We start from the raw sequence: 19,134 nt of genomic DNA, 5'->3' as shown, positions 1-19,134 counted from the left end.
GTGTGTTTAATAATCTATTCCGGGAAAACAAAGCCATAAACAACCATTGTAGTTTCGGCTTTGTGATTCCTTTTTTTTTTTTTTCTCCTCAAGAAAACTGTCTTAGAACAGTGATTGTAAGGTAATGTTCGAAAGGCCATGCATCAACCAACAATTTACCATGACTGAGTGGTTTAAGATATGTTTTTGATATTTCACAGACCCCAGGAAGAATAGCCAATGCTTATATTGGTACTAATGGAGATCCAAATAAAGAAAGGAGAAAAAAAAAAGATGCAAAAAAGAAAAAGAATGACAAAAGATCCACTGAAGCATTCCAGTTCAAACCTACATGAGCCTACATGAGGTTGGTAATAGTTTATACATAAATGGCATCTCTTCCTGTTGTTTAGGAAACAACACAAAGTTTATTAATGACAGTTTTATGAGATAAAAAGATTGCTACAGAGGCAATTACAACCTTCTTCTTCTAACACTTCCTCCTCATCAGAGCTGAAACACATGTGGCAACATGTTGCATATCTTAAAGAGAAATGCTCTTTACATCAGTTTTGTTGTCTATCTTTTCATGGCATTTATGAATGTCAATTTCCCCAATCTCAGGTTATATCAGATTTGGTTTGGAAACTACAGGGAGGCTTGATTAGAAAAGGGTAATCTCTTGTCATACATATCCAACAGATAATCCAACAGTGAATCCTATTGTGATCTGTATCCGCTGTAATCTTAGTTACCTGTAATATGAGAACTTTACTGTTCTCATAATTTCAGATCTGATTAAGTCTACTGTTGGTAGCATGTTGTGTGTGTGGGACTTTCTCAGTGACACCATAGACTTCAGTTTATGGCTGACACTGGAAAACCATCATTTTTATCAGAGGTAAGGACCTAGCTCCCAAGTCACTACACTACATTAATGTAGTTTAGTGTATGCTGTTCCTCAAAAACTGATAGTTATTAGGGCCTGTACTTTATTTATCAGATAAGGGGTAGGCTAGTGTCAGATGTTTTTAAAGCCCACCTGTGGGTTTTGGTGTTCCTGTGGTATTTATAATAATACAGAATTCAACCATTTAAAGTTAAATGCCCCTTCCCTAGACCAAATCCAAAAAAAAACATAACATAACATAACATAACATAACATAACATAACATAACATAACATAACATAACATAACATAACATAACATAACATAACATAACATAACATAACATAACATTTGTTTCATGTTCTTGAAAAAAAAATCTCTCTTTCACTCCATTATTTTTTTTTCCAATAAAATCCTCGCTTAATGCCTTTGATTTGAAACTGCTGACCGGAAACACTTTTATTTCTATTTCCTGGAGAGCTTGACACTAGCGGACTTTTGTAAACGGGGACGGCCAGAGGATGAAGCTCTCGGGTGTCCGTTGTGTCAGAATCGACTGCTAAATCCCCTGTAAGTTGTTCTCACCTTGTGTTTTATTTTGTGGCAGAATAATGTGACATTTATATGCTTTTTGGACGTTGGTTAAACATGCAACAAGTGGTGCTAAGTGTGCTCACAGCACTGCACCTGCAGAGGGACGATGACAAGCTAACCACACACAGGGATACAAAACTTTTCTCACCGACTTTGTTGTGTAACTTGCATAAATTTCGCTGAGGTTAGTCTACCAGCTGGCCGCTAGAAAGTTTATTTGGCTTCATTGCTATATTATGTGAATGCCATATTGTCAAATAGTGGTCGAATACTTTCCTTAGTCACTTTAACGTCAAAATATATTCAAAATCTGCTTGACGCTTTGCTAAAGTAACTAGTTAACTTGTTAAGTTGTAAATAACTGTGACTCTAGTGGAATAAATTCGTTTAGAAAAAAATACTAATGTATCAAGCCAAACTTAAGTGAAATGAAAATGACATTATAGCCTAATACTTAATCACAGCAATGCGTCAACAACAATAGCAACAACAACAACAACAACAACAACATCAAGAACAGGCTAATAGTTATCACCATCATCATCTGCTGTTTGTCAGACGGTGTAAGGATATTTACCTTTGGGATTGAAGAAGGAATTTATTTATTAAGTTATTTATTTATTTATTTATTTTACAATAATGATATTTTATTATACGCATAATTTGCGCTCCACACTACAAATTGCTGGAAGTTGGGGGAACTGCATTTGCTGCCTTACCATTATTGATACATTTTTGAGAAAACCTTAAATGTGCTACATCAGTTGATTAATTTATATATATTGAAGAACTCGTCATTTTGCTTATTCATGATAATAAGGCAGTACTATAAATGTTGATTTCTTACTATATCTCTTGTTAAGAGAGTTGTTGGCATTTTTGCCTACATATCTAGACTGGATTGATGAATCAACAATTAAACCTCAAATCTGTCTGTTTATTGCCAAATTGATTGAGTTATTGTTTTCAGCTCTACTCACATATGTTTGTTTTTTACATACAGCATGAAAAAAAACCTGACTAACCTGACGATGTTTTCTATCCAAAACACCTCAAGCAGTATCCATTTGGGTGGAGCAGTATTTATCATAAACATACAAACAACAAGTGTAAAGACTTTTTGTATACGTGTCAACGGGACCTTTTATCCATCGGTGGTTCCCTGTCTGTCGAGCTGATCTAATCAGTTGTTCAGTTTTTGGTCCAACAACATATGTGTTTTTCTTTTTCCTTTTCTTCTTTGTCCCTGTGGATCTATTGTCTACCTGTTGTTTGACCTTCCTCCACTTCTCTGTTGTTCTCCAAATATCATGTTGTTTTCTTCCCCTTTATTTATCTTTCCCATGACATTAGTTGACCACAAGTGGATAGCTCAACTTCTTTAAATGTTTTTTGTGGCCTCTTCATGCCAAGGCGATAAGCATTTGATACATATATTATTTATGTCTCGAGAAAGAAGCCCTAAAGCTTTTCCATTAGTGTGTGTGGTCTTTCCTGTGATTCGTTTTTTGAGTAATTCTTCAATGATTTTATAAGATAATGTCTGTGTGAGAATTGCGTGAGAATTGAAATTAACGCTATCATAGGGTGCTGTTCGTAGTATTGTTGTTTTGGTCATCTTCAGTAGACTCTTCTTTAGTCCATCCAAATTGATCATTAATGCATAACTCCTTCTGGAATTGAGCCTGGTGCTAGCTAGGGGAGATTATATTTAAACTGCCAAATATTCTTGATTCTGGGAATTGATTTAGGCTCAGTGCTGCAGTCAAAATTCATTAAGTATTTTCCTCTTGAGGTTTTCCCTTTATACATTTGCACCTCACTCAGGTGCTAATGCTGCATACAGTGAAAAGTTGAACAAGAAGTCGCCTGTAAATTGTTTATTTGCTTGACCTCTTTGTCTCATCCACTATGAGATCCCACCATGGTGACTCATCAGTCCAGCTGCTCAGCAATAGAGAACATAAAGGCTTGTGTACCAGCTGAGAATCACACACACATACACACAAACACTGCCAGTCTTCATCTTACAGACACTAAATCCTTGCAACACCACCTTCATCGTCAACGCATTGACTTTTAGGAACATTCAGACAGTTTAGATCCATTATAGATCACAATAACATGACTAAGATACTGAGATTGGACCTTTAAATATAGCCACCATATCTGCCTTTTTGATTTCATGATCCAAAAAAACAAACAAAAAAACATATCTAGTCTACCAGCTGTCTGTATGAAATCAAATATTTAACTTAGCATCATGCAAGTGTAAATGAAGCCCCATTTTTCTCTGCACTTTTATAATTTAGATAGCCTTAAGCAGAACGGAAGTACATTGTGAATGAAGCAGAACAGTTTGTACACTGTAATTTATTGTTCCCCAAACTTGTGAAGCTGACCGCTTTCACTGTCATTTCACGATTAGGTCTAATCTTCAGGTTGCATGTTCCATCCGCAAGAATATCCCAAGAATCTGCATTAAGCCCGGAGCAAGCAAGTGCCTGTTATCTGTTGACAAGCTGATACAGGACTGTTAATCCTCAGGTAGTCCTCTCAATTACCTTTATTAAAAAAAATAAAAAAATCAATGGTGGAGGCTTAGACTTGTCATTGCTGTGCGTGCGTTGGATACTGTCCGCTCTGTCACCTTCTCTTGCCCTGGCTCATCAGCTATCCTGTCACACTCACACTGTGGAGAGGTAATTGGCCCTCTTTTCACTTGGTAAATGCTTTGCTGAGAATGAGATTTGCCTGCCGCAGCTGAAGTAGGGCAATTTACTGGGGCTGAGGCGATGTATTACAAGGCAGATGATTGTGTTCAAGTGTACAGTGCATTGCCGAGAAAGTGATAGATGTCTGATTTCAGTCTGGGTTATAAACCTGTTGCCTAACATTGGTAGACTGTATTGTCTCAGTGTTCTGATGGGAATTTATGCTAGAAAGCTTCACTGACTGTAATGTGGTTTACTACTAGTAAAAACACATTACAGATTGTACAGATAACTAAAACAAAATATATCAGTGTTGTTCTGGGTTGGTTTAAGAGGACAGTTTACATGCACAGACAATTTGAGCAACAGTTATAGCTCGATTAGACTGTTTAATTAGATTACTGTCCCAGTATACATGGAGGGGGGGGCGGAATCAATTTATCGACGAAAGTATGTCTGACTCCGCCACGGTAGGTGGTTATATGCCCCCTTTAAAATAGTCGCTATAGACCTATATTATTTATACAGTCTGGGATGTAGACCAGATCACAATCATAACTGTTTATTAACAATAGCTTAAGGGTAGAAAACTGCTGTATCACATACATATAATTAAACAATCGCTATGTCTAACCACCGAGGGAGGACGGCACGGTGACTAGGAGCACGTGTAGCACACCTAGTCTAGTCAAAGTTCGACTGAGCTGTCTACATGACGGAGGAAATCGACTTCCAATCGCATTATCTGGGTGTGTTAGTCGAGAAATTCGATTTAGTAAGATTTCAGTCGGTATTTAAAAAGTCCAGTTTTAATCTGACTAACACAATAATTCAACTTCTAACATCATGTAAGCGTACTGCGTTACATGAAAATGTCTAATACTGTAGGACCTGCCCATCAGTCAGATGATTTTAGGGGTGGAAAGATTGATAAGGAAAAGGATGAGAAAATTATTAATACTATTGATGTGGATTTCCAGGTCTCTGGCCATCTGCTAATATTGAATCAAATTAGTCAACCTTAAAAGGGATTTCTGCATCGCTGCTAATGGCAGAGGAGCTGGTTTCATTTGGGCTCTGACCTCTGCTGTACAGAAAGGTTATTTGAAGGCAGGCATTTCATTGAGGGTCAGAACCTTAAAATCTAAAACATTGTACTTTTGTAGAAAGGTGGATTGTTGCCTTTGGTTTGTACACACTCATGAAAGCAATCCTGTCATGAGTTTTGGTAAAATATGCCGTTTATTGATAGACAGATTTGTACCAACTGCAGTGACATGGGCCTCATGGGGATCATGATGGCCTACAAGCAGATGGAGACAGATGAAGATAAAATACAATGCTTTCCAGTGTATATGTTAAATAAGAACAATACTTCAACTTAGGGTTGACATTTTGTACGTGTTCTCTTGGTCAAAAAAAAAAAAAAACGTTTGTGATACTGGCAGAAATCAGCATGTTGGCCAATTCCAATATTTCATTTTAAAGCCAATACCCATGATGTGCTGATATTATTATGCATCCCTAGCCAAAAAGCTAAATCTGAGGCCACAAAACAGGAGTCCACAAACCAATGTGTGATGTCACTATGGCTACATTTATTATTTTAACAGTCTATGCAAGTTAAACATCAACCTGTGTAAGAACAGAAACAAATAACAAACCACAGCTCATCAGTTTATTACAACATGAATTCCAGCATGTAACAGCATCATCTGCCAGTAATCAGTATAAACTGTCAAAAAGGTAACTTTTAAAAGTATTTTTGGTTATAGACTGATGATCAAGTTAATCACAGTGTAGGAAGGAAATGCTTTGTGCACTCTGTATATAAATAGCCTAATATGGAAGTAGATAGGTGATGTCTGAGTGTGCCAGCTGGAGATAGAGCTGTACCATTAGTGTCACACTGTGCTAGTCAGTATTGTTCCTCTTAGCAAGCAGAAATAGACTACAGCCAACCTGTTTGGTCGGAAGCTGCGGTGAAGATAGACCTGTGAGGGAGATAAGCTGGAAATAGTTTGTTCCTTCTTGCAAACAGTTACGGGATGGAGTCAGGCATTGTGACCTTTTTTCTGTCCCTGTAGCCTAACTCAAATTTTCTACCACTATCTACCTCACTTCTTTTTCTCTGTTTTTATTTTTACTCTCTCCGTCCTCGCCTCTTTTAGTCCCTACTCTTTATCACCCGCCACCCCCTCAACACCATACTTATTTTTTTTCTCTTCCTTCTCACTCTGTGCATAGGGAGTGGTGTTTTGGCAGTCATGTGACTTTTGTCTGAGCACAATTGCCGGTGTTTTCCATTGGCCGGTTTTCTTTGAAAGAGCGTTGGTTTCCCGGGTGACGGGGAATGGCGGCACCACTTCACTTTTCTCTGCAGCTGCCCCCTCCCTCCCCTCTACGTTGCTCTGAGCCAGTCTCTCTCTGTCACTGTCTCTCCCACAGGCTGTGCTGGATCAGGTAGCCCGTGAGCACGACACATACAGACAGTGACAGGGTTGTTTGAGCTCTTCCTCCTCTCCCTCTTCTCCTTTTTTTTTCATCGGGCAGGCAGTCACAGGGACCATTAGACTGCGGGAGGTGAGTGAAACTAATGGCCTTGTTTGTTAAGATTGAAGTGCTTTTTTTTCCATTAAGATTACACTTTTTTTGTCCTTTTTTTTTGGTTGAACACATGGCTGAACTTAGTTTAAATACTGCAAAAATCCTAAAAAGTAAACAGAAAAGCCAGGACATATTGCTTAAACAATTACTTATACTTATATAAGTCTGTTTTTGTTTTTGTAACAGATGCCCTTATCAGTTGTGTTATCATGGTAACATCATTTGATGCGTTTAGAAAATGCATGCTCAGCCCTGTGACCATATGTTATGAGATTAAGTGATGTTAACTGATGATAAATCATTCAGAAACCCTGTGTGTGTATCTGGGACACATTTTCTACATTTGTTATGGTATGGCACTTAACAGGAACAGCCACTGTTGGCCTTGGCACGGCTTTTTAAATGCCCGACAGGATAGGCTATGACTAAAACCATGTGCAGATAACTCGGTCAAGATGGGCCAAAGTTATTCCTCTGCTGTAACAAGAGCTGCACAGTAGGCTTAGTTCCTTTTTATGTTCCATGAAAGATTCAACAGCTGTGTGCGCTCTCCGCTCGGCTTGTGTTTGAGAATCGGGCCACTTTGTGAGGATTTTCTGGCATGGTTACCGTCCTGAAGTGGTACCCTCTCTGCACCCCTTGTCGGGCTCCACCAACCAGGTGGTCGCGTCTGTATTAAGTTACTGTGGCAACACTAAAAGACAGGCTCCCTGTCCGTCCCTCAGGTGCACTTTATCTGATGACCTGAAGGATCTTTTGCACACACACACTCACACTCACAACACACTCTAGCATCTGTTAGCTGACACTTGACCCTACACATAAACAAAGGAAACATGAAAGACTTTGCCAGTGGTAGAAGTGACTGATGTTAGTAAGACTAATGTAGTCATACATGTTGGGCTGGTTAGGTTAGTTGGTTTTTGCTGCTGAAAATATAATGCATATTATAAAACCACACAATGTAAAAAGCTGCAAGGGCTTCAGTAATCCCTATGAATACTTTTCATCTTTAAGTTAGCCTCCCCTCAGGCTGTACTCTTGTCTCTGTAAAGAATAAAACCATTTGTGTCAGGCTTGTTGACCTTAGAGCACCTGAAGCAGGTGAAGAGTCTGCAGGCTCACTGAAGCCCATGTTTTGTGTGAGGTCATGCATCAGGGCTTGTTCAAATGAAAGAGACAACTTAAGACCATTTCAAGTCTCTTGTTACGTGCAAGCATACCAATTTGATTTAAAACTGTATGTTGAAGTGGTGTGAAAATCAAACATTTTTCATAAATAGGGTGTTTTAGACATAACAATCGCCTGTCTGCATTGAAAGTTTGAGGACTCATAAAGCAAGCAGGAAGCAGGGTTGGAGCGTGTGTCATTGATCCACCAGTCCTGGTATCTCATAGCTGATGCAACCAGGAGAAAACTGGCGCTGAGGCCTTGTTGTTGCTTCCGACGGGTTGCCATGATGTCACCACTGCTGACCCGACAATCCTAACATTCCTGCTGATAGGGTTTTACGCAGACATGGAGGAGAATACGTGGGTGAGATGCACAGACTTGCACACATATGGCCTTTGTCTAAGCGCTGATTAGTAATCTGGCATATCCACCGACACATACATCATTAATTCGGTCTCATGCACATGCCCACTTCAGTACACACTCCCACCCTCTACCACCCTGATGAAGATGATGATGGCAGTCTCACCGGCCTCGTTAAAATTCAACAGGTCTTCAAGTGTCTGTACTTGAAGTTCCGGTGAACCGTTTTGCATATATCCTCTGCTTCAATCTGAAATGTCTGTTGTTAGAATGGTATGATTAGAGAACTCCATTATGCAGTGCTGTCATCATGTCCGTTTGTGTGTGCGCGTGCATGCATACATTTCTCCATTTGTGTGTGTTTATAGGTCATAATTGTAGCTACAAAAGACTTTCTTACTACAACACAGCTACAGCTTTCCTTTGATCCAGTAAAGCCATTGAAGGAAAGAGATGACAGGCTTGTCACAGCGAAACCTTTTAACTGCTGTTTTTCCTGCAGGTGTTGGGATAGCCCCCCCCAGACACTGAGTGGAATAGACCAGTATTATAAACAGTGTTTTGAATAAATGGACAGAAAAGTGAGGGAGACATCTTAGTATATACGGAGGACAAATGGAAAAGCATTTAGACTCGACAAACGCATGTAAGAAAACATTGTCAGACAAACAAACTACAGGCGGAGGCATGTAGACAGACAGACTGGGCGTCAGTGGGTGCGTCCGGGGGCCTCTCCCTCGCTCTGTGTGGGGCTTATAAAGCTTTTGTTCACCTCCGACCCCTGACCTGCTCCCACCTGGTAGCCCCCCTGTCACTAACATTAGCATTTCCTGTGCATCCAGTGCTCCCCTCCGCCAGCTTTTGCTTTTACTGAGATCATCATCAAATCAGCAGTTTCAACCCCCACACAAGCCAATACCTCATCTTGTCCACTTTTTGTTTCCTTGCTCTCTGAGTGCACATGGTGTGCGATGACCTGGGTTGTTGCCCTTGGGTTGGATCCTCCCTTCTCCTGAGATATCCTCAGTTTACAGCAGGGGTGTCCAAACTTTTTTGAATGTGAAATCACCTCAATTTATATGAGTTTAAAAAAAATCACATACAAATGACAGAAACACAACTGTTTTATCAAAGGTATTCAAAATTCCACCGCTCCTGAAAGCAGCGGCACTCACTGTCAACTTTACACTTTATTTGCAGTGGCCTTTTCTGATACCCAGCAGGAATCGTCTGCTGATAAGTAACCATTCATTTGTTTCTGGAAAAACATCAGTCCTGCCTACATAGTTCCTACTTGGTGCAGATCTACATACTGTATGCAGGTCCTGCGGAATGGAAAGATGCTTGATCTTGCTTGATTAAGCAGGTGGACCACATAGTATATTTTGAAAGACAAACTGCTGGCTGTGGCTGGACTTTGGACATGCCTGATTTACATTGTCCAACATTTTTTTTCCCACTGGTCCCTTCACCAGCCTAACAGCCAAACTAACTTGACTTTTTTGTTGTCCCCTGGCTCACTTGCATTTCTTACATGGAAAGATACAAGGACCAACGAAAGGCCCATCGTCAACATTTCATCAAACTTTGTGTATGAATGAAAAGTCGAGGGCCCTACAACAGTCACAGCTTTCTCATAGTGCCAATCAGGCTGGCTGTAGCCTGTTTCCATTTACTGATAAGAACAGCACCGAGCAGCACAGTGTGACGCTAATGGTACAGCTTTATCTCAAGAGACAGAGAATGACTATACATCTAGAGCTTGAATGGAAACAAACTGGCTTTGCTAGAGGGGATGAAGGAAGGAGAGGAGACATTCTGAGGCACTAGTGAGCTACTTCCAGCATGACCACTTGATAGCATTGAAGAACGATGTAACAGCTCATGATATAGGTACAAATTTATTTCTACCATAAAAATAGCTTTTCACATAGCCCGTCAATAAATGCAACACGAGGCCATGTGAGAGGTTTAAGTGTTTTTGAATGGTGATAGTCCTGAGCCAGTCTGGACTGGTTTTAAATAAAAAAGGAATAGAAAGGGTCGCGCCGGAGGGCGGCCAAAGTCCTGACAACTTGGAAGCTGCTAAAAGCCAACTGAGATTCTCTTATGTGCTTCGTTAGTGCGACCTAAAGAGTGCTCAGAGAGAAAAAAAAGGCAAAGGTATTTTTTTCTGTCTTCCTGTCTATCCTGTGTTTGGAGGAATGCAAAGTTTGTTTATCAGCAGTGTATATGCTGATCCAACTGACACTCTCCTCCTGTCATTTTCACTTTGTACTCCTGTCATCTGTTTGTCCTCCGATTCACCTCAGCAATGTATTTTCAATACAGCTGTTGTTTGTACAGAGATGATATAGTGATATGCATTTGCTTCCAAAACATGAATCATCTTCTGAGCCAGGTTTTCTGGGAAGAAAACAAAAGTCTTTGTCCGATCGTTGTGTGGGATGCACTATATTTATGTCTCAACAGTGCAATTACCTTCGCTGGCGAAAGCCATCTTGCTTGTCATAATGATACACAAGACATAGCTACACTCCTGGAGTAACAGCGCTGGTCTGACCATAATGAGACAGCAATGCTATACTTAGGCATGTTTGGCAAAAACAGAACATTACTACCTTGCGTCGCTTACCATGAATATGAAAATCGACGTCAACCAAAGTTCAGGATTTTGTAACTTGTTTGGGCTTCTGAAAATAGAGCGAATGTTGTCTGCTCTCATTCCATTCACTCTCCAGACTTTAGTCTTGACTGACCTGTTGTCCACCTGTTGGAGGCTGTTTTTAGTGAAAGGCTGAATAAATAGAGAGAGAAGAAGAGGTGGGGGGTTTCAACAGGGAAGACGGGAAAGGGTGAGCCATGGCAGCAACTTAATGCTATTCACTCTTCGTGAATAATGGCCAACAAAGACACTATCAGCATGTATTCCCCTCACTCTGCTCCCCTCCACAGAACCTATTGAACTGCTGCCAGACCCAACCAGTCCATTCCTCAGCCTGAGAGCCATCTTCCTGTCTTGTCTGAGCTGAGTTATGGCTGGCTCACCACTCTTTGGACAAATTTATACCAACTATGAGTTGTCGAGGTATTAACTTAGTAGTAGGTGGTGATTGAAAGCAGTCAAATAGCTATTCAGCGTATGTAGTTGAGTGCATTTTCAGCCTTTGTGCAATGGGGATAAATGGTACAGAAGTACAAAATTGGGGAGGATTTTTCCTGAAAGCGCATGTTTTAAAGCTTTTTGGACCTCGTCTTTGTTTTCTTTAGCTTTCATTGCTGAATGCAGAGGGAGGGTAGGAGGAGGAGGAGGAGGAGGGGGAGGAAAGGGGGTTGCAAGAATGTTTGAGTCACGCAGAAAAAGAGGGATGATATGTGGGGTTTGACAGGGGAGGGTGGGATGAGGGAGGCACAGCAGAGGGAGGTGCCCTGAGGAATGCCTGGAAGGTGTCAGAGAAGTCTGGGAGGCTTTGGACTGATAATTCTCCACATCACATTACAATACCTTCACCCACCACCCTGATTTTAGCCCTGTGATCTTTCTATTGTCAGACTCAAACTGGTAAGGAGGACTCACTGCCTGTTAACCATTGATTAGTTACGTTTTACAAAAAAAATAGTCCTCAAATGAACTTTGTGTGGGTCTGAAGATGGACAAGCACATGACCTATGAAGGGAAATAGTCTGTCAAGATCCATGAAGTGTACTTAAATCTCCACTGCTTTTAAAATTTCACTTCTTTTGGCACCTCAGCCTCTTCTCACTGTGGCCATGAGTACCTAAGCAATGCCTCAGGAGGCTCCCCCACACATACTTTTATTCCAGAGTGTGGTACAAGTGATTTGTCAGACAACACAACTCTTAGATGTGCCAAAAGCTTTGCTTTATGGGCAGAACGGTGAAACGGTTCTCATGGATGTGAACGCACTCTCGATGGGCCTTTGTGACTCAGCCTGGCTAAAAGCTGCGGCATTCTTCACAGTGGTCTTTTGTTTGCATGATTTAATTCATCAAATTAATGTAATTAATCCAAGACGTCTATTTTTGGAACATCTGCTTTATACAATGTGCACACTGGTTATTAAGCACTGTGACTGCATGTCCTCATTAGTCAGATCAGAATACAATCTGATGTCAGATACAGGCAAAGTAAACACAAGGATGAAGTAGGTATTGTGGATGGCCTGCTGCTGCTGAATCATAGCTACAATGGGTTTATGCAGTAAATACTCTGATGGCCTCTGAAACTGGTATCTTGATACCTTTTGACTTTTGTCTGACTATTTTTTTTTAACTTTTTGAATTCCCTTCCTGGGCCCTTTTTGCCACTGAATTCTAAATCATTATGTGTTAAGCATTTGTTTCATTTATTATCAAATGTCCTCAGCTTACAAAAGGAAAAAAAGAATTTAAGTAGTAATTACCTATCCATGTTTGCAGAAAGGATAATAACTGGACCAGCAAGACGTGTAAATTTTGGGTTAAAATAACAACCTGCCTGATATATGGGCCAATTTTGGCTTATCACAAATATATTGGTAATGGAGTATGTATTGGAGTGCCAAAGATATAACTGCGATAACTGGTTGTGTGGATGGATGAATGTGATTTTTAATGTAGAAGCATGTATTTATGTAGTGGAAGAATAGAAAGGTGTTATTCAAGTTTTATATATATTTGTTATATATAGTTTTATGTATTTTAAACACACACACTCATATATATATATATATATATATATATATATAATTGTGAAATACTGATCTTAGTATCATCTTAGGAACTACAACAACAATGATAATACATTTTATTTATAGGCGCCTTTCAAATCACTCAAGTGCACCTTAGAAGACACAGTTAAACACAAGCGGCAATGCATCCTTGGTTTATAAAGTCAAATATTCATTAATATACAGTAATAAGTAAATAGAACAATTTGACAAAATCATTGTCAGAAGAACTAGGTATAAAATCGTTATAAAATAATCATCATCAATGCAAATCAAGATGTGTGTGTCACCATAAAATCAGACCGAATATGCCAGCTTGAAAATGTGTTTTCAAACTGGTTTTGAAGGTGGAGAGAATGTTAATATATCAAATGTCTTGTGGAAGAGAAGTTAATAACCCAATTAAACATACCTGTAACTTTTAAAGTCTTATCTTTTTTTTTTTAACCCCATGAACACGGTCATTTTGTACACCAACAGTGGCGGATACACTGTAATCTTACAGTAACAGCTGATAACAGCAGGCGTGGCTTTGCAGTATGCTTATTCATATGATTTTACTATTATCATATGTACATAGTCTGCAGGGTAATAGGTTTTTACTGTATGCTTTGTCTAAGTCCAAATGATTCTGTTTTCCATCTTGAGTGACAGTACAGTCTGATTTGTTTTTGTTTTTTTACATTTAGGGGGTGTGCTTGGTATCAGGTCTATTTTCAGTGGCCAGTCTTTAGTTTCAGGTGAAGGGGGGATGGTAAAGGAGAAAAGACAAAACAGGCTAATAATGGTTCAAATGTCAGATTTAGGGAGATTTGATGATAGAGAGAGGAGAGGTGACAAGAGCAAAAAAACAAAGGGGGTCGGCTCATGGTGAGGGGCTCCCACACATTCTGCTTGACCTGTTGGTCATGAATGTCTTAGCTCTGTGTTTGTGTTTGGTACAGGTGGCTGTGGAGATAGAAAGTTTAGGATTGTGGCATTGTTTCATAAATAAATGTTGATTAGTAATACCTGATAAGGTTTTGTTTTGTACATGTGTTGCTCTCTGGACCAGGGTGGTCAGATTTTGGTTGCCGCATGCGCTCATTTTCCCACAGGGCGTTGTCCAACTCACACAAACACACACGCAGACTCTCCAATTGCACCTGGTCTGCCGGACTATGACCTCATTCCAGGAAAAGGAAGAAAATCACCTGACAGGCTCATTTGTGTAATCAGCTGTTCATGTGACTGGAGGCCAGAGGGTGGATGTCTAATGCCTCAGGTTATACATTGTACAAACAGTAGAGACTCATATGTAATTACACATGCATGCAAAGAGTTTGAAGTGTATTCGGCTCTTATTGCTGAGCTTTCTCACAAGCAGCCTCATGTGTCGTGAGGAATGTAGAACGCATAAAGAATCAGAGAAAACTGATACAGAGAGAAAATGGCAAAGCATAAAACCAGCTTTCAAATACCTGAAAAGGGGAGGTACCTGATCTGTCAGCACAGCAAGAAAGGGTGGGGAGAGAGAGAGAGAGAGAGAGAGAGAGAGAGAGAGAGAGGAGTGACTGGGAGGGTGTGTTTCTGTGTGGGTGAGAGACAGAGAGAAGGAGGAGGGGTGTAGACAGAGTGAGAGAGAGAAGCCTGGCAGTCTCTCAGATCTTGGCTGTGGTGAGGACACCCAGGAGAAGTGCATTCCTCAGGCAGCAAGCAAGGCAGTAAGATAGAGCGGAGGAGCCGCGACATCCTTTTAAATCTCTCAGCGAAAGCGTCCGACTGCCTCTGACCTGCGGACTCTGGACTCGCATACCTCTCTCTCACACACACACACAGACTCACTCGTTGCCTCACACACCAGCCGCACAACCGGCTCTGCTGCTCTGTCTGAAGTAAAGGATTTTCCCCTGAGAGAGGAAAGGAGACTGAAAGAATCAAAAACACACAGAGGACATAAAGACACAGAAGAGAAGGAGGAGATCCTCTCAGTCGGTGAGTGTTAGAGCTCATTTTGGGGATTGTTTAAATGTGTCCTTGCCTGTTTGGATGTCAGCTTCGTGAAGTTTCTCTGAAGTCAGCCAATCTGTCTGTGGCTTTGCCGTATGTTCTAACATGTGTGTGAAGACAGCTATTATTATTAATAGCTTGTGTGTTTGTATTTTTTGTGAGTGGCAGAGCAACAAAGAGAATCTCGTGTTATGTCTTCAGGGAGCTGAACTGTCTCATTACATGTACCTGTTGACACAAGACCCGCCACCCAAGTATGAAACAAAAGGACTCAAACCTGTTTGGGTGAAACTCCCACTCGTGTTTTTTCCACTTTTTTGTGTATTTTGTGTGTATGTGTGTGTTTTTGGAGTACTCCCAGTGTGAGTCAGAGAGCCAGCCTCTATTTGCACGATTTTGTGTGCAAGTGTGTTGGAACTATGAGGCCAGTGCAGACTGTCTCAAGCACTGGTCTCCTGTCACAGAGGCTGCTCCTTTTACCACTGAAGAATTAAAGATTAATTTATGGAGGGCACGGGTAGAGTTCAGCTCACTCGCTGCATGTTCCTATCTCATTTAACTGTTAACATGCTGCACATCTCAAATGCCAACACTAATGCACCAAACCACTCTAAGCCTATCTAAACATTGACTCATCGTTATGCATGGCTAGCATCTTATTTAACATTTGCCAGCGTGGTATGTGTCAGATAGTGGAACTTGGAGCTCATTAGCAGGCTGTAGTTGTTATCCAATCAGAGCCATCGATTGGAAACCCCTCACCCCCCTGGGAAGTGATTATTTTTGTTCCTGACTGACTGTGGGAGTTACACAGTTTATACCTCATGTGTTATCTCTGTTTATGTGATTCACACGTTGAACTTGGTTCCAGAGAGATAATGTCATTGTGATAAATGGTTGTACGGAAAAGAACCAACTCTGACTCAAGCATATATCAAAGCTTTAACTTGACTCCTATTAATTTTTTTTTAGTACTGGTAATCCCATTTGACTGTACTTTTTCTGTCTTTTTCAGTTATGTACCTGCACTTGGTAACGTTTGTTCAAAAAGAAACATCACGAAAATCAAGAATTCCAGTACGTTATATCCATGGCCCAGGAAAGCTCAATCTCTCATCTTGAACATCTTTCCCATTTCATTGTCTGTGGAGCAGCTCTAGACTTTACACTCTAGTTTTTGGAACTGGGAGGTTGTTGTTAATTTCTGCATATATTTGTTGAACATAGCAATAAATTGAAATTAATTTTGAAAATGAGCATAGTTCCCCTTTAAGCTGTATCTCCACTGCATGGCACAGCACAGCATGGCTCTACTCTACTTGCTCTTTTTGGTATTCTGTCAGCAAAAGTTGTGGGTAGTACCTGGTACCTGACACTTTTTTGGTACCACCTCAGTCAAGTCCAAGCGAGCTGAGCAGATACTAGAGGGTGAAGTTAAAACACTGCAGACCACAGATTGGTCAGAGAGAATCGTCACTAGTGACACCACACACTGTGCACAAACCTGTCATTTTTAAATTGCTGAGCTACTGTTAATAGTGACAGTGATGTTTTTGTTTTTGTGGGAAGCTGAGGATCCCACCTAGATTAAGGGGTACTATTTGATGTGGAAAACACAATAGAGAGAAGGATCTGGTACCAAAAGTGAGCTGAGTCAAGCTGAACCATGCAGTGGAAGAGAGGCATTAGTCCAAGTCGACCTTTGCATATTTAACTGCGTCAGTTGCTGATATTGACTCACTCGCTGAGAAACCAGCAGTCTTAAGTCAAGTATATTTATTACCTGAAACCATTAAAACCTGGAAAGTTGAGCATGTTTGCTTCAGTTACTTGATGGACAGAGCTAAAAAATGGTGATATAATGCACCGCTAAATGTCTCCTCTCTTTGAAGCACTGAAGATATTCTACTTAAAGCAACTATCAGATGGCAGGATAATGATGTGGCTGCCAGCAGTCTGAACGCATTATAAAACTTTCAACTTTCTTCCCAGCCTTGTTTAGTTAGCACTTCTTTGCTCTCTCCTTCTCTTTTGTGTCTCTCTCACTGCCTAGATATTTCTTATTTTCTATCACATGAATGAGCCTGTTCAGCATGGAGAGAGCAGAGTGTCCTCTGAGAGTCGTCGTGCCTTGTTCTCCGCAATGTTATTTTTACTGCTCTTTCACTGCTCGAATACACAGATGGACTCTCCTCTTCTTCTAGAGTAGTCTGTCTGTCTGTCTGTCTGCATGTCAGTGTGCCTGTCTGTCACTCAGCTCGCATGGCAAGGAAGGCAAGTCCACCCATGCACACTGAGATATCTCTTGGGATTCTTGATGGGAATTTTCAAAGTCATTCTTCATGCTGTGAAGTGACTTAATTTCTCGCCCTCCTTATCAGAAGTGTTTTTCCCCAACTCCTGCAGATGCACTCAGGGCCAGAGGTAATTGGAAACTCTATGACAGCATGTCTGCGGAAATAATATGTTTGCATGTTTGGGGTTGCAATTATTTTCGGGAAGGCGGTTTGAGCGTACTTTCTCCCCCCTTAGTCTTCCTTTCTCACGTGTTGCTCAGTTTACCTCTCTCGCTCCCTCTTGTTCTTTCCGTGCGTCCTTCCCCTGCCTGTGCAATGTGACGGAAGGTAGTGCTGTGCTCTGCTCATGTCGGATCCATTAGGGATGAAAGCACACTGCAGTGATAAAAGATTGATCCCAGTCCTCCTTGCATCACATTCACATCCCTCACACCCTGCTCCCTCATTCTCCCTCACACCCTTATTTCTAATCCAAAGTCAACCCAGTTTTTCAATTTATCAAATCATTTGTATTTCTCTAAATAAATCATCTCACCAAGTTTACTATGGCAGACTTTTCCCACAGGATTTCATGAAGGGGAACATTCTGTTTTTCGTGTGCAGGATGCTGTACTCAGAATGTTGTACAAGGTTAAAAATTACCAGTGATGCAAAGAAAATATCCTTCTTGTGAGATTTTCTGGACAGCACGTTTTTTTAAGAAATAGGACCATTCTTCCTGCACTCCCCAGGTGTTTTTTGTTGTCCCAGGAAGGATATTATGCAAATGGGAAACAGAACCAGAAAGAGACTGGCATCCAGCCCAGCATACACAGGCCTTACTTCACCTGTTGTATCCGAGGAGGCAAAAACAAACACAACAGACCTGTACTTTGTCAGCTGGGAGGCTATAATTACCGAGAGGAAGGAGGGGATTTGGAGAAGGAATTTCACTGCTTTTAGATCTTAAGACATAGACCTTTCAAGAGCACTTAAAACACGTATTTTTGTGTTGTGAAACTGCAAAAAGTTCTGGACTGATCAGAAAGGAGTGTGCATGTCTTTTGATCTCAGCTGGAGGTTTTAGAAATATCTCCCTAAGGGAATAGTTTGTTGCCAACTGCAAGCCATTGTACTTGTTTTTGCCTTCAGTCAGCCCTTTTAGGGAATGTTGTTGAAGTAGTTTTGAGCAGCGTGCACGTCCTTAGCCTGAATCTCTCTTCATTCATCCAACATGGATGACAGGTATGAGGTCAGATTAACACAACTCCTCTCAGAATTACCTTACAGAGCTCAGTTCACCTAAGGATGTGTTCCTAAATGAGTCCAGCTGACTGTAAAGTTCACCTGAGTGAAGCTGTCGTGTCCCGTCATGGTGAACTTTCTGTAGCCTTCGTGGGCGTTTGTCACGTCATCAAACCCATAGCTTCACATTTTCTTCTTTGTTATAACAGCTTGAAACGGCTGGCAGGTTATAGTTGCTGTGGTTATGGACGTCTGTGTCTGTTTGTCTCTCTGTCCATAGCTCTCAATTCTACCGTGTGTAGTGATTGTAGTGCGGGTAAACATCTCTGCCAGCCTCTGGGGACGGTCATGTGACTGCGTGTGTGTGTTTGTGCGCATCTGCTGTGGATGTGTGTGTGTGTGAGAGAGAGTGAGCAGCAGGTTGCTCCCTTGCTCAACCAGCCATGCTGTGTTGACTCTCTGCACACAGAGCTCTCTGGGCAGTAAATAACATGGTGCCTCAGCCAAGGGCCCCGGACAGGGCCAGGAGGGGGGTCAAGACGCCAGCAAGAAAGAGAAAATGTCTGCCTCTTGG

At 41.0% G+C, this 19,134-nt stretch overlaps 1 protein-coding gene across 4 annotated transcripts in view; it reads left to right on the top strand.

Moving 5' to 3' along the window:
* Positions 1-1,316: 1,316 nt before the first annotated feature.
* The window catches only part of rassf7a (Ras association domain family member 7a), a 38,031-nt gene continuing 20,213 nt past the window's right edge, over positions 1,317-19,134 (top strand). Inside the window, exons 1-3 of one of the 4 annotated variants that reach the window (XM_088079993.1) lie at positions 1,317-1,438; positions 3,891-4,009; positions 6,625-6,759. The gene's annotated coding sequence lies outside the window, so the exon portion shown is untranslated. Of the gene's footprint in view, positions 1,439-3,890; positions 4,010-6,624; positions 6,760-14,632; positions 15,025-19,134 lie in introns of those variants that run through there. The other 3 variants (XM_042496713.2, XM_088079994.1, XM_042496711.2) reach the window with 3 other exon arrangements.

The sequence above is a fragment of the Plectropomus leopardus genome, chromosome 7 (genome assembly GCF_026936395.1).
Source record: "Plectropomus leopardus strain MGB_pleo_1.0 chromosome 7, ASM2693639v1, whole genome shotgun sequence".
NCBI classification, from domain to species: Eukaryota; Metazoa; Chordata; class Actinopteri; order Perciformes; family Serranidae; genus Plectropomus; species Plectropomus leopardus.
Note: the sequence above shows the minus strand (reverse complement) of the source record. Positions and strands in the feature narration are given on the sequence as shown.